The following is a 16,466-nucleotide window of genomic DNA, read 5'->3' as shown; positions in this document are numbered from 1 at the left end:
CCTTGAAAAATGTGTGGAAGTCGAGAACACTATCTCGGAAAGCAAAAATGGGTATGTTTGAGGGAATAGTGGTTCCAACAATGTTGTATGGTTGCGAGGCGTGGGCTATGGATAGAGATGTGCGCAGGAGGATGGATGTGCTGGAAATGAGATGTTTGAGGACAATGTGTGGTGTGAGGTGGTTTGATCGAGTAAGTAACGTAAGGGTAAGAGAGATGTGTGGAAATAAAAAGAGCGTGGTTGAGAGAGCAGAAGAGGGTGTTTTGAAATGGTTTGGGCACATGGAGAGAATGAGTGAGGAGAGATTGACCAAGAGGATATATGTGTCGGAGGTGGAGGGAACGAGGAGAAGAGGGAGACCAAATTGGAGGTGGAAAGATGGAGTGAAAAAGATTTTGTGTGATCGGGGCCTGAACATGCAGGAGGGTGAAAGGAGGGCAAGAAATAGAGTGAATTGGAGTCATGTGGTATACAGGGGTTGACGTGCTGTCAGTGGATTGAAGCAAGGCATGTGAAGCGTCTGGGGTAAACCATGGAAAGCTGTGTAGGTATGTATATTTGCGTGTGTGGACGTGTGTATGTACATGTGTATGGGGGGGGGTTGGGCCATTTCTTTCGTCTGTTTCCTTGCGCTACCTCGCAAACGCGGGAGACAGCGACAAAGTATAAAAAAAAAAAAAAAAAAAAAAAATATATATATATATATATATATATTGTATGTTTGTGAGACGTGGGCTATGGATAGAGTTGTGCGCAGGAGGGTGGATGTGCTAGAAAGGAGATGTTTGAGGACAATATGTGGTGTGAGGCGGGTTGATCGAGTAAGTAATGTAAGGGAAAGAGACATGTGTGGAAATAAAAGCAGTGTGGTTGAGAGAGCAGAGGAGGGTGTTTTAAAATGGTTTGGTCACATGGAGACAATGAGTGAGGAAAGATTGACCAAGAGGATATATGTGTCAGAGGTGGAGGGAACGAGGAGAAGTGGGAGACCAAATTGGAGGTGGAAAGATGGAGTGAAAAAGATCTTGAGTGATAGGGGACTACACTACAGGAAGGTGAAAGGCGTGCAAGGAATAGAGTGAATATGAACGATGTGGTATACCGGGGTCGACATGCTGTCAAAGGATTGAACCAGGGCATGTGAAGCGTCGGGGGTAAACTACGGAAAGTTCTGTGGGGCCTAGATGTGGAAAGGGAGCTGTGGTTTCGGTGCATTATTACATGACAGCTAGAGACTGAGTGTAAACGAATGGGGCCTTTGTTGTCTTCTCGAAGCGCTACCTCGAATACATGAGGAGGAAGAGGGTTGTTATTCCATGAGTGGCGAGGTGGCAATGGGAATAGATAAAATAAAGGCAGACAGTATGAATTATGTACATGTGTATATATGTATATGTCTGTGTGTGTATATATATGTGTACATTGAGATGTATAGGTATGTATAATTGCGTATATGGACGTGAATGTATATACATGTGTGTGTGGGTGGGTTGGACCATTCTTTCATCTGTTTCCTTGCGCTAACTCGCTAACGCGGGATATAGCGACAAAGCAAAATAAATTAATAAAAAAAAATATATGTATATGCATATATATATATATATATATATATATATATATATATATATATATATATATATATATATATATATATATATATATATATATATTATCCCTGGGGATAGGGGAGAAAGAATACTTCCCACGTATTCCCTGCGTGTCGTAGAAGGTGACTAAAAGGGAAGGGAGCGGGGGGCTGGAAATCCTGCCCTCTCGTTTTTTTTTTTTTTTTTTTTTTTACAAAAGAAGGAACAGAGAAGGGGGCCAGGTGAGGATATTCCCACAAAGGCCCAGTCCTCTGTTCTTAGCGCTACCTCGCTAATGCGAGAAATGGCGAATAGTATGAAAAAAAAAAAAAATATATATATATATATATATATATATATATATATATATATATATATATATATATATATATATATATATATATATATATATATATATATATATATATGTATATATATATATATATATATATATATATATATATATAAATATATATATATATATATATATATATATATATATATATATATATATATATATATATATATATATATATATATATATATATATATATATATATATATATATATATATATATATATATATATATATATATATATATATATATATATATATATATATATATATATATATATAGTGCTCATTCTCCTCGAAGGCTCAGATTGGGGTGTCTAAAAGTGTATGGATGTAATCAAGATGAGAAAAAAGGAGAGACAGGTAGTATGTTTGAGGAAAGGAACCTGGATGTTTTGGCTCTTAGTGAAACGAAGCTCAAGGGTACAGGGGAAGAGTGGTTTGGGAATGTCTTGGGAATAAAGTCAGCGGTTAGTGAGAGGACAAGAGCAAGGGAAGGAGTAGCAGTACTCCTGAATCAGAAGTTGTGGGAATATGTGATAGAGTGTAAGAAAGTAAATTCTAGATTGATATGGGTAAAACTGAAAGTTGATGGAGAGAGATGGGTGATTATTGGTGCATATGCACCTGGGCATAAGAAGAAAGATCATGAGAGGCAAGTGTTTTGGGAGCAGCTGAATGAGTGTGTTAGTGGTTTTCATGCACAAGATCGGGTTATAGTGATGGGTGATTTGAATGCAAAGGTGAGTAATGTGGCAGTTGAGGGAATAATTGGTATACATGGAGTGTTCAGTGTTGCAAATGGAAATGGTGAAGAGCTTGTAGATTTCTGTGCTGGAAAAGGATTGGTGATTGGGAATACCTGGTTTAAAAATCGAGATATACATATACGTATGTAAGTAGGAGAGATGGCCAGAGAGCGTTATTGGACTACGTGTTAATTGATAGACGCACGAAAGAGAGACTTTTGGATGTTAATGTGCTGAGAGGTGCAACTGGAGGGATGTCTGATCATTATCTTGTGGAGGCGAAGGTGAAGATTTGTGGGGGTTTTCAGAAAAGAAGAGGGAATGTTGAGGTGAAGAGAGTGGTGAGAGTGAATGACCTTGGGAAGGAGACTTGTGTGAAGAAGTACCAGGAAAGACTGAGTAAAGAATGGAAAAAGGTGGGAACAATGGAAGTAAGGGGAGTGGGGGAGGAATGGGATGTATTTAGAGAAGCAGTGGTGGATTGCGCAAAAGATGCTTGTGGCATGAGAAGCGTGGATGGTGAGTTGATTACAAAAGTTAGTGAGTGGTGGGATGAAGAAGTAAGAGTATTAGTGAAAGAGAAGAGAGAGGCATTTGGACGATTTTTGCCGGGAAAAGATGCAAATGAGTGGGAGAGGTATAAAAGAAAGAGGCAGGAGGTCAAGAAAAAGATGCAATAGGTGAAAGAGGGCAAATGAGAGTTGGGGTGAGTGAGTATCATTAGATATCAGGGAGAATAAAAAGATGTTTTTGAAGGAGGTAAATAAAGTGCGTAAGACAAGGGAGCAAATGGGAACTTCAGAGAAGGGGTCTAATGGGTAGGTGATAACAAGTAGTGGTGATGTGAAAAGGAGATGGAGTGAGTATTTTGAAGGTCTGTTGAATGTGTTTGATGATAGGGTGGCAGACATAGGGTGTTTTGTTCGGGGTAGTGTGCAAAGTGAGAGCGTTAGGGAAAATGATTTGGTAAAAAAAGAAGAGGTAGTAAAAGCTTTACGGAGGATGAAAGCCGGCAAGGCAGCAGGTTTGGATGGTATTGCAGTGGAATTTATTAAAAAAGGGGGTGACTGTATTGTTGACTGGTTGGTAAGGTTATTTAATGTATGTATTATTCATGGTGAGGTGCCTGAGGATTGGCGGAATGCTTGCATAGTGCCATTGTACAAAAGCAAAGGGGATAAAAGTGAGTGCTCAAATTACAGAGGTATAAGTTTGTTGAGTATTCCTGGTAAATTATATGGGAGGGTATTGATTGAGAGGGTGAAGGCATGGACAGAGCATCAGAATGGGGAAGAGCAGTGTGGTTTCAGAAGTGGTAGAGGATGTGTGGATCAGATGTTTGCTTTGAAGAATGTATGTGAGAAATACTTAGAAAAACAAATGGATTTGTATGTAGCATTTATGGATCTGGTGAAGGCATATGATAGAGTTGATAGAGATGCTCCGTGGCAGGTACTAAGAATATATGGTGTGGGAGGCAAGTTGTTAGAAGCACTGAAAAGTTTTTATCGAGGATGTAAGGCATGTGTACGTGTAGGAAGAGAGGAAAGTGATTGGTTCTCAGTGATTGTAGGATTGGGTCAGGGGTAGGTGATGTCTCCAAGGTTGTTAAATTTGTTTATGGATGGGGTTGTTAGGGAGGTGAATGCAAGAGTTTTGGAAAGAGGGGCAATATGCATTAGGCTGTGGATGAGAGAGCTTGGGAAGTGAGTCAGTTGTTGTTCGCTGATGATACAGCGCTGGTGGCTGATTCATGTAAGAAACTGCAGAAGCTGGTGACTGAGTTTGGTAAAGTGTGTGAAAGAAGAAAGTTAAGAGGAAATGCGAATAAGCGGAAGGTTAATAGGTAGAGTAGGGTTGAGGGTCAAGTTAAGTGGGACGTAAGTTTGAATGGAGAAAAACTGGAGGAAGTAAAGTGTTTTAGATATCTGGGAGTGGATCTGGCAGCGGATGGTACTATGGAGGCGGAAGTGTATCATAGGGTGAGGGAGGGGGCGAAAATTCTGTGAGCCTTGAAGAATGTGTGGAAGTCGAGAACATTATCTCGGAAAGCAAAAATGGGTATATTTGAAGGAATAGTGGTTCCAACAATGTTGTATGTTTGCGAGGCGTGGGCTATGGATAGAGTTGTGCGCAGGAGGGTGGAGGTGCTGGAAATGAGATGTTTGAGGACAATATGTGGTGTGAGGTGGTTTGATCGAGTAAGTAATGTAAGGGTAAGAGAGGTGTGTGGAAATAAAAAGAGTGTGGTTGAGAGAGCAGAAGTGGGTGTTTTTAAATGCTTTGGTCACTTGGAGAGAATGAGTGAGGAAAGATTAACCAAGAGGATATATGTGTCGTAGGTGGAGGGAACGAGGAGAATTGGGAGAACAAATTGGAGGTGGAAAGATGGAGTGAAAAAGATTTTGAGTGATTTCTGCCTGAACATGCAGGAGGGTGAAAGGCGTGGAAGGAATAGAGTGAATTGGAACGATGTGGTATACCGTGGTCGACGTGCTGCCAATGGATTGAACCATGGCATGTGAAGCATCTTTGGTATACCAAACCCGTGGAAAGTTGCGTGGGGCCTGGATATGGAAAGGGAGCTGTGGTTTCGGTTCATTATTACATGAAAGCTAGAGACTGAGTGTGAACGAATAGGGCCTTTGTTGTCTTTTCCTAGCGCTACCTCGCACACATGAGGGGGGAGGGGGTTGTTATTCCATGTGTGGCGAGGTGGCGATGGGAACAAATAAAGGCAGACAGTATGAATTATGTACATGTGTATATATCAATATGTCTGTGTGGGTATATATATGTGTACATTGAGATGTATAAGTATGTATATTTGAGTGTGTGGACGTGTATGTATATACATGTGTAAGGGGGTGGGTTGGGCCATTTTTTCGTCTGTTTCCTTGCGCTACCTGGGAATGGATCTGGCAGCGGATGGAACCATGGAAGCGGAAGTGGATCATAGGGTGTGGGAGGGGGCAAAAATCCTGGGATCCTTGAAGAATGTCTGGAAGTCGAGAACATTATCTCGGAAATCAATAGTGGGTATGTTTGAAGGATTAGTGGTTCCAACAATGTTGTATGTTTGCGAGGCGTGAGCTATGGATAGAGTTGTGCGCAGGAGGGTGGATGTGCTGTAAATGAGATGTTTGAGGAAAATATGTGGTGTGAGGTGGTTTGATCGATTAAGTAACGTAAGGGTAAGAGAGATGTGTGGAAATAAAAAGAGCGTGGTTGAGAGAGCAGAAGAGGGTGTTTTGAAATGGTTTGGGACACATGGAGAGAATGAGTGAGGAGAGATTGACCAAGAGGATATATGTTTCGGAGGTGGAGTGAACGAGGAGGAGTGGGAGACCAAATTGGACGTGGAAAGATGGGGTGAAAAAGATTTTGTGTGATCGGGGCCTGAACATGCAGGAGGGTGAAAGGAGTGCAGGGAATAGAGTGAATAGGATCGATGTGGTATACCGGGGTTGACGTGGTGTCAGTGGATTGAATCAAGGCATGTGAATCGTCTGGGGTAAACCATGAAAAGCTGTGTAGGTATGTATATTTGCCTGTGTGGACCTGTATGTATATACATGTGTATGGGGGTGGGTTGGGCCATTTCTTTCGTCTGTTTCCTTGCGCTACCTCGCAAACGCGGGAGACAGCGACAAAGGAAAAAAAAGAAAAAAAATATTGTATATATATATATATATATATATATATATATATATATATATATATATATATATATATATATATATATATATATATATATATATATATTTTTTTTTTTTTTTCATACTATTCGCCATTTCCCGCGATAGCGAGGTAGCGTTAAGAACAGAGGACTGGGCCTTTGAGGGAATATCCTCACCTGGCCCTCTTCTCTGTTCCTTCTTTTGGAAAATTAAAAAAAAAAAAAAATATATATATATATATATATATATATATATATATATATATATATATATATATATATACATAAATATATATTTCATTTTATTTTCTTTATTTATTTTGCTTTGTCACTGTCTCCCGCGTTTGCGAGGTAGCGCAAGGAAACAGACGAAGACATGTCATATCCCATCCCCATACACATGTATATACATACACGTCCACACACTCAAATATACATACCTATACGTCTTAATGTACACATATATATAAACACACAGACACATACATATATACCCATACACAAAATTCACACTGTCTGCCATTATTCATTCCCATCGCCACGTCGCCACACATAGAATACCATCCCCCTACCCCCTCATATGTGCAAGGTAGCGCTAGGAAAAGACAACAAAAGCCCCATTCGTTCACACTCACTTTCTAGCTATCCTGCAATAATGCCCGAAACCACAGCTCACTTTCCACATTCAGGCCCCACAAAACTCTCCATGGATTACACCAGACGCTTCACATGCCCTGATTCAATCCACTGACAGCACGTCAACCCCGGGATACCATATCGATCCAATTCACTCTATTCCTTGACCGCCTTTCACTCTCCTGCATGTTCAGACCCCGATCACTCAAAATCTTTTTCACTCCATCTTTCCACCTCCAATTTGGTCTACCACTTCTCGTTCCCTCCAACTCCGACACATATATCCTCTTGGTCAATCTTTCCTCACTCATTCTCTCCATGTGCCCAAACCATTTCAAAACACCCTCTTCTGCTCTCTCAGCCACGCTATTTTTATTTCCACACATCTCTCTTACCCTTACATTACTTACTCGATCAAACCACCTCACACCAAACATTGTCCTCAAACATCTCATTTCCAGCACACCCACCCTCCGTGCGCACAACTCTATCCATAGCCCACGCCTCGCAACCATACAACATTGTTGGAACCACTATTCCTTCAAACATACCCATTTTTGCTTTCCGAGATAATGTTCACGACTTCCATACATTCTTCAAGGCTCCCAGGATTTTTGCCCCCTCCCCACTCTATGATTCACTTCCGCTTCCATGGTTCCATCCGCTGCCAGATCCACTCCCAGATATCTAAAACACTTTACTTCCTCAAGTTTTTCTCCATTCAAACTTACCTCCCAAGTGACTTGACCCTCAACCCTACTGTACCTAATAACCTTGCTTTTATTCACATTTACTCTTAACTTTCTTCTTTCACACACTTTACCAAACTCAGTTCCCAGCTTCTGCGGTTTCTCACATGAATCAGCCACCAGGGCCGTATCATCAGCGAACAACAACTGACTCACTTCCCAAGCTCTTTCATCCACAACAGACTTCATACTTGCCCCTCTTTCCAAAACTCTTGCATTCATCTCCCTAACAACCCCATCCATAAACAAATTAAACAACAATGGAGACATCACACACCCCTTCCGCAAATCTACATTCACTGAGAACTAATCACTTTCCTCTCTTCCTACACGTACACATGCCTTACATCCTCGATAAAAACTTTTCACTGTTTCTAACAACTTGCCTCCCACACCATATATTCTTAATACCTTCCACAGAGCATCTCTATCAACTCTATCATATGCCTTCTCCAGATCCATAAATGCTACATACAAATCCATTTGCTTTTCTAAGTATTTCTCACATACATTCTTCAAAACAAACACCTGATCCACACATCCTCTACCACTTCTGAAACCACACTGCTCTTCCCCAATCTAATGCTCTGTACATGCCTTCACCCTCTCAATCAATACCCTCCCATACAATTTACCAGGAATACTCAACAAACTTACACCTCTGTAATTTAAGCACTCACTCTTATCCCCTTTGCCTTTGTACAATGGCACTATGCACGCATTCCGCCAATCCTCAGGCACCTCACCATGAGTCATACATACATTAAATAACCTTACCAAACAGTCAAAAATACGGTCACCCTTTTTTAGTAAATTCCAATGCAATATCATCCAAACATGCTGCCTTGCCGACTTTCATCTTCCGCAAAGCTTTTACTACCTCTTCTGTGTTTACCAACTCATTTTCCCTAACCCTCTCACTTTGCACACCACCTCGACCAAAAGACCCTATATCTGCCACTCTATCATCGAACACATTCAACAAACCTTCAAAATACTCACTCCATCTCCTTCTCACATCACCACTACTTGTTATCACCTCCCCATTAGCCACCCTTCACTGAAGTTCCCATTTGCTCCCATGTCTTACGCACTTTATTTACCTTCTTCCAGAACATCTTTTTATTTTCCATAAAATTTAATGATACTCTCTCACCCCAACTCTCATTTGTCCTTTTTTTCACCTCTTGCACCTTTCTCTTGACCTCCTGTCTCTTTCTTTTATACATCTCCCACTCAATTGCATTTTTTCCCTGGAAAAATCGTCCAAATGCCTCTCTCTTCTCTTTCACTAATAATCTTACTTCTTCATCCCACCACTCACTACCCTTTCTAATCAACCCACCTCCCACGCTTCTCATGCCACAAGCATCTTTTGCGCACTCCATCACTGATTCCCTAAATACATCCCATTCCTCCTCCACTCCCCTTACTTCCATTGTTCTCACCTTTTTTCATTCTGTACTCAGTCTCTCCTGGTAATTCCTCACACAAGTCTCCTTCCCAAGCTCACTTACTCTCACCACCCTTTTCACCCCAACATTCACTCATCTTTTCTGAAAACGCATACAAATCTTCACCTTAGCCTCCACAAGATAATGATCAGACATCCCTCCAGTTGCACCTCTCAGCACATTAATATCCAAAAGTCTCTCTTTCACGCGCCTGTCAATTAACACGTAATCCAATAACGCTCTCTGGCCATCTCTCCTACTTACATACGTATACTTATGTATATCTCATTTTTTAAACCTGGTATTCCCAATCACCAGTCCTTTTTCAGCACATAAATCTAGAAGCTCTTCACCATTTCCATTTACAACACTGAACACTCCATGTATACCAATTATTCCCTCAACTGCCACATTACTTACCTTTGCATTCAAATCACTCATCTCTATAACCCGGTCTTGTGCATCAAAACCACTAACACACTCATATATATATATATATATATATATATATATATATATATATATATATATATATATATATATATATATATATATATATATATATATATATATATATATATATATATATATATATATATATATATATATATATATATATATATATATATATATATATATATATATATATATATATATATATATATATATATATATATATATATATATATATATATATATATATATATATATATATATATATAATATATATATATATATTATATATACATATATATATATATATATATATATATATATATATATATATATATATATATATATATATATATATATATATATATATATATATATATATATATATATATATATATATATATATATATATATATATATATATATATATATATATATATATATATATATATATATATATATATATATATATATATATATATATATATATATATATTTCTTTTTTTTTTTTTTTGCTTTGTCGCTGTCTCCCGCGTTTGCGAGGTAGCGCAAGGAAACAGACGAAAGAAATGGCCCAATCCACCCCCATACACATGTATATACAAACGTCCACACACGTAAATATACATACCGACACAGCTTTCCATGGTTTACCCCAGACGCTTCACATGCCTTGATTCAATCCACTAACAGCACGTCAACCCCGGTATACCACATCGCTCCAATTCACTCTATTCCTTCCCCTCCTTTCACCCTCCTGCAAGTTCAGGCCCCGATCACACAAAATCTTTTTCACTCCATCTTTCCACCTCCAATTTGGTCTCCCTCTTCTCCTTGTTCCCTCCACCTCCGACACATATATCCTCTTGGTCAATCTTTCCTCACTCATTCTCTCCATGTGCCCAAACCATTTCAAAACACCCTCTTCTGCTCTCTCAACAACGCTCTTTTTATTTCCACACATCTCTCTTACCCTTACGTTACTTACTCGATCAAACCACCTCCCACCACACATTGTCCTCAGACATCTTATTTCCAGCACATCCATCCTCCTGCGCACAACTCTATCCATAGTCCACGCCTCGCAACCATACAACATTGTTGGAACCACTATTCCTTCAAACATACCCATTTTTGCTTTCCGAGATAATGTTCTCAACTTCCACACATTCTTCAAGGCTCCCAGAATTTTCGCCCCCTCCCCCACCCTATGATCCACTTCCGCTTCCATGGTTCCATCCGCTGCCAGATCCACTCCCAGATATCTAAAACACTTCACTTCCTCCAGTTTTTCTCCATTCAAACTCACCTCCCAATTGACTTGACCCTCAACCCTACTGTACCTACTAACCTTGCTCTTACTCACATTTACTCTTAACTTTCTTCTTTCACACACTTTACCAAACTCAGTCAACAGCTTCTGTAGTTTCTCACATGAATCAGCCACCAGCGCTGTATCATCAGCGAACAACAACTGACTCACTTCCCAAGCTCTCTCATCCCCAACAGACTTCATACTTGAACCTCTTTCCAAAACTCTTGCATTCACCTCCCTAACAACCCCATCCATAAACAAATTAAACAACCATGGAGACATCACACACCCCTGCCGCAAACCTACATTCACTGAGAACCAACCAATCACTCTCCTCTCTTCCTACACGTACACATGCCTTACATCCTCGATAAAAACTTTTCACTGCTTCTAACAACTTGCCTCCCACACCATATATTCCTAATACCTTCCACAGAGCATCTCTATCAACTCAATCATATGCCTCCTACAGATCCATTAATGCTACATACAAATCCATTTGCTTTTCTAAGTATTTCTCACATACATTCTTCAAAGCAAACACCTGATCCACACATCCTCTACCACTTCTGGAACCACACTGCTCTTCCCCAATCTGATGCTCTGTACATGCCTTCACCCTTTCAATCAATACCCTCCCATATAATTTGCCAGGAATACTCATCAAACTTATACCTCTGTAATTTGAGCACTCACTCTTATCCCCTTTGCCTTTGTACAATGGCACTATGCACGCATTCCGCCAATCCTCAGGCACCTCACCATGAGTCATACATACATTAAATAACCTTACCAACCAGTCAACAATACAGTCACCCCCTTTTTTAATAAATTCCACTGCAATACCATCCAAACCTGCTGTCTTGCCGGCTCTCATCTTCCGCAAAACCTTCACTACCTCTTCTCTGTTTACCAAATCATTTTCCCTAACCCTCGCACTTTGCACACCACCTCGACGAAAACACCCTATATCTGCCACTCTATCATCAAACACATTCAACAAACCTTCAAAATACTCACTCCATCTCCTTCTCACATCACCACTACTTGTTATCACCTCCCCATTTGCGCCCTTCACTGATGTTCCCATTTGCTCCCTTGTCTTACGCACTTTATTTACCTCCTTCCAGAACATCTTTTTATTCTCCCTAAACTTTAATGATACTCTCTCACCCCAACTCTCATTTGCCCTTTTTTTCACCTCTTGCACCTTTTTCTTGACCTCCTGTCTCTTTCTTTTATACGTCTCCCACTCAATTGCATTTTTTCCCTGCAAAAATCGTCCAAATGCATCTCTCTTCTCTTTCACTAATACTCTTACTTCTTCATCCCACCACTCACTACCCTTTCTAATTAACCCACTTCCCACTCTTCTCATACCACAAGCATCTTTTGCGCAATCCATCACTGATTCCCTAAATACATCCCATTCCTCCCCCACTCCCCTTACTTCCATTGTTCTCACCTTTTTCCATTCTGTACTCAGTCTCTCCTGGTAATTCCTCACACAAGTCTCCTTCCCAAGCTCACTTACTCTCACCACCCTCTTCACCCCAACATTCACCCCAATATTCACTCTTCTTTTCTGAAAACCCATACAAATCTTCACCTTAGCTTTGTCGCTGTCTCCCGCGTTTGCGAGGTAGCGCAAGGAAACAGACGAATGAAGTGGCCCAAGTTACCCCCATACACATGTATATACATACGTCCACACACGCAAATATACATACCTACACAGCTTTCCATGGTTTACCCCAGACGCTTCACATGCCCTGATTCAATCCACTGACACCGCGTCAACCCCGGTATACCACATCGATCCAATTCACTCTGTTCCATGCCCTCCTTTCACCCTCCTGCCTGTTTAGTTCCCGATCACACAAAATCTTTTTCACACCATCTTTGCACCTCCAATTTGGTCTCCCACTTCTCCTCGTTCCCTCCACCTCCGAAACATATATCCTCTTGGTCAATCTCTCCTCACTCATTCTCTCAATGTGCCCAAACCATTTCAAAACACCCTCTTCTGCTCTCTCAACCACTCTCTTTTTATTTCCACACATCTCTCTTACCCTTACGTTACTTACTCGATCAAACCACCTCACACCACACATTGTCCTCATACATCTCATTTCCAACACATCCATCCTCCTGCGCACAACTCTATCCATAGCCCACGCCTATCCTGCTGCGCACAACTCTATGCATAGTCCACGCCTCGTAACCATACAACATTGTTGTAACCACTATTCCTTCAAACATACCCATTTTTGCTTTCCGAGATAATGTTCTCGACTTCCACACATTCTTCAAGGCTCCCAGGAATTTCGCCCCCTCCCCCACCCTATGATCCACTTCCGCTTCCATGGTTCTATCTGCTGCCAGATCCACTCCCACATATCTAAAATACTTTACTTCCTCCGTTTTTTCTCCATTCAAACTTACCTCCCAATTGACTTGACCCTCAACCCTACTGTACCTAATTACCTTGCTCTTATTCACATTTACTCTTAACTTTCTTCTCTCACACACTTTACCAAACTCAGTCACCAGCTTCTGCAGTTTCTCTCACGAATGAGCCACCAGCGCTGTATCATCAGCGAACAACAACCGACTCACTTCCCAAGCTCTCTCATTCCCAACAGACTTCATACTTGACCCTCTTTCCAAAACTCTTGCATTCACCTCCCTAACAACCCCATTCATAAACAAATTAAACAACCATGGAGACATCACACACCCCTGCCGCAAACCTACATTCACTGAGAACCAATCACTCTCCTCTCTTCCTACACGTACACATGCCTTACATCCTCGATAAAAACTTTTCACTGCTTCTAACAACTTTCCTCCCACACCATATATTCTTAATACCTTCCACAGAGCATCTCTATCAACTCTATCATATGCCTTCTCCAGATCCATAAATGCTACATACAAATCCATTTGCTTTTCTAAGTATTTCTCACATACATTCTTTAAAGCAAACACCTGATCCACACATCCTCTACCACTTCTGAAACAACACTGCTCTTCCACAATCTGATGCTCTGTACATGCCTTCACCCTCTCAATCAATACCCTCCCATATAATTTACCAGGAATACTCAACAAACTTATACCTCTGTAATTTGAGCACTCACTCTTATCCCCTTTGCCTTTGTACAATGGCACTATGCACGAATTCCGCCAATCCTCAGGCACCTCACCATGAGTCATACATACATTAAATAACCTTACCAACCAGTCAATAATACAGTCACCCCCTTTTTTAATAAATTCCACTGCAACACCATCCAAACCTGCATATATATATATGCAGGATAGGGGATAGGGGATTAAGAGTACTTCCCACGTATTCCCTGCGTGTCGTAGAAGGCGACTAAAAGGGGAGGGAGCGGGGGGCTGGAAATCCTCCCCTCTCGGTTTTTTTTTAATTTTCCAAAAGAAGGAACAGAGAATTAGGCCAGGTGAGGGTATTCCCTCAAAGGCCCAGTCCTCTGTTCTTAACGCTACCTCGCTAATGCGGGAAATGGCGAATAGTTTGAAAGATATATATATATATATATATATATATATATATATATATATATATATATATATATATATATATATATATATATATATATATGTATATATTGAATATTGTCAGAACTTTGCGCGTGATCAAGATATTCCAATAAGTCCACGGGGAAAATGAAACACGATTAGTTCACAAGTGCACTTTCGTGCAATAATCACGTCATCAGGGGAGACACAAGAGAGAAATATAACAGTCAGTTGATATACATCGAAAAGACGAAGCTAGTTCGCCATTTAGTAAACATGCGATTGTCCAAGATATGGTCTTGTTGTGCGAAGTGAGAGTGTAAGGGAGAATGATTTGGTAAACAGAGGAGAGGCAGTAAACCTTTGCAAAGATGAAAGCCGGCAAGGCAGTGGGTTTGGATGGTATTGCAGTGGAATTTATTAAAAATGGGTGTGACTGTGTTGTTGACCGGTTGGTAAGGATATTTAATGTATGTATTACTCATGGCTGAGGTGCGTGAGGATTTGGCGGAATGCATGTATAGTGCCATTGTACAAAGGCAAAGGGGATAAAGTGAGTTCTCAAATTACATATGTATAGATTTGTTGAGTATTCCTGGCAAATCGTATGTGAGGGTATTGATTGAGTGGGTGAAAGCATGTACAGAGCATTAGATTGTGGAAGAGCAGTGTGGTTTCAGAATTGGTAGAATGTTTGTGGATCAGGTGTTTACTTTGAAGAATGCATATGAGAAATACTTAGAAAAGGAAATGGATTTGTATGTAGCACTTATAGATCTGGAGAAGGCATATGATAGAGTTGATAGAGATGCTCTGTGGAAGGCATTAAGAATATATGGTGTGGGAGATAAGCTGCTAGAAGCAGTGAAATGTTGTTATCGACGATGTGAGGCATGTGTACGAGTAGGAAGAGAGGAAAGTGATTGGTTCTCAGTGAATGTTGGTTTCCAGGAGGGGTGCGTGATGTCTCCATGGCTGTTTAATTTGTTTAAGGATGGGGCTGTTAGTGGGGTGAATGCCAGAGTTTAGAGAGAGGGGCAAGTATGTAGTCTTTTGTGGATGAGAGTTCTTGGGAAGTGAGTCAGCTGTTGTTCACTGATGATACAGCGCTGGTGGCTGATTCGGGTGACAAACTGCAGAAGCTGGTGATCGAGTCTGATAAAGTGTATGAAAGAAGAAGACTGAGAGTGAATGTGAATAAGAGTAATGTTATTAGGTACAGTAATGTCGAGGGATAAATCAATTGGGATGTAACTTTGAATGTAGTAAAACTGGAGGGAAGTGAAATGTTTTAGATATCTGGGCGTGTATTTGGCAGCGGATGGAACCATGGAAGTGGAAGTGAGTCACAGGGAGGGGGAGGGGGCGAAAGTTCTGGGAGCTTTGAAAAATGTGCGGAAGTCGAGAACGTTTTCTTGGAAAGCAAAAATTGGTATGTGTGAAGGAATAGTGGTTCCAACCATGTTATTTGGTTTTAAAGCGTGGTCTATAGATAGAGTTGTGTGGAGAAGGGTGGATGTGTTGGAAATGAGATGTTTTAGGACAATATGAGGTGAGGTGGTTTGATCGAGTAAGTAATGAAAGGATACGAGAGATGTGTGGTAACAAAAAGAGTGTGGTTGAGAGAGCAGAAGAGGGTGTATTGAAATGGTTTGGTCACATGGAGAGAATGAGTGAAGAAAGATTGACAAACAGGATGTATGTGTCAGAGGTGGAGGAAACGAGAAGTGGAAGACCATATTGGAGATGGAAAGATAGAGTTAGAAGAATTTTGAGCGATCGGGTCCTGATCATACAGGAAGGTGAAAGGCGTGCAAGTAATAGAGTGATTTGGAACGATGTGGTATACCGTGGTCAACGTGCTACCAGTGGATTGAACCAGGGTATGTGAAACGTGTAGGGTACACCACGGAAAGTTTTGTCGGGCCCGGGTGTGGAAAG

Source organism: Panulirus ornatus, chromosome 13, assembly GCF_036320965.1.
Source record: "Panulirus ornatus isolate Po-2019 chromosome 13, ASM3632096v1, whole genome shotgun sequence".
NCBI lineage: Eukaryota > Metazoa > Arthropoda > Malacostraca > Decapoda > Palinuridae > Panulirus > Panulirus ornatus.
This window is presented reverse-complemented; position numbering follows the sequence as displayed.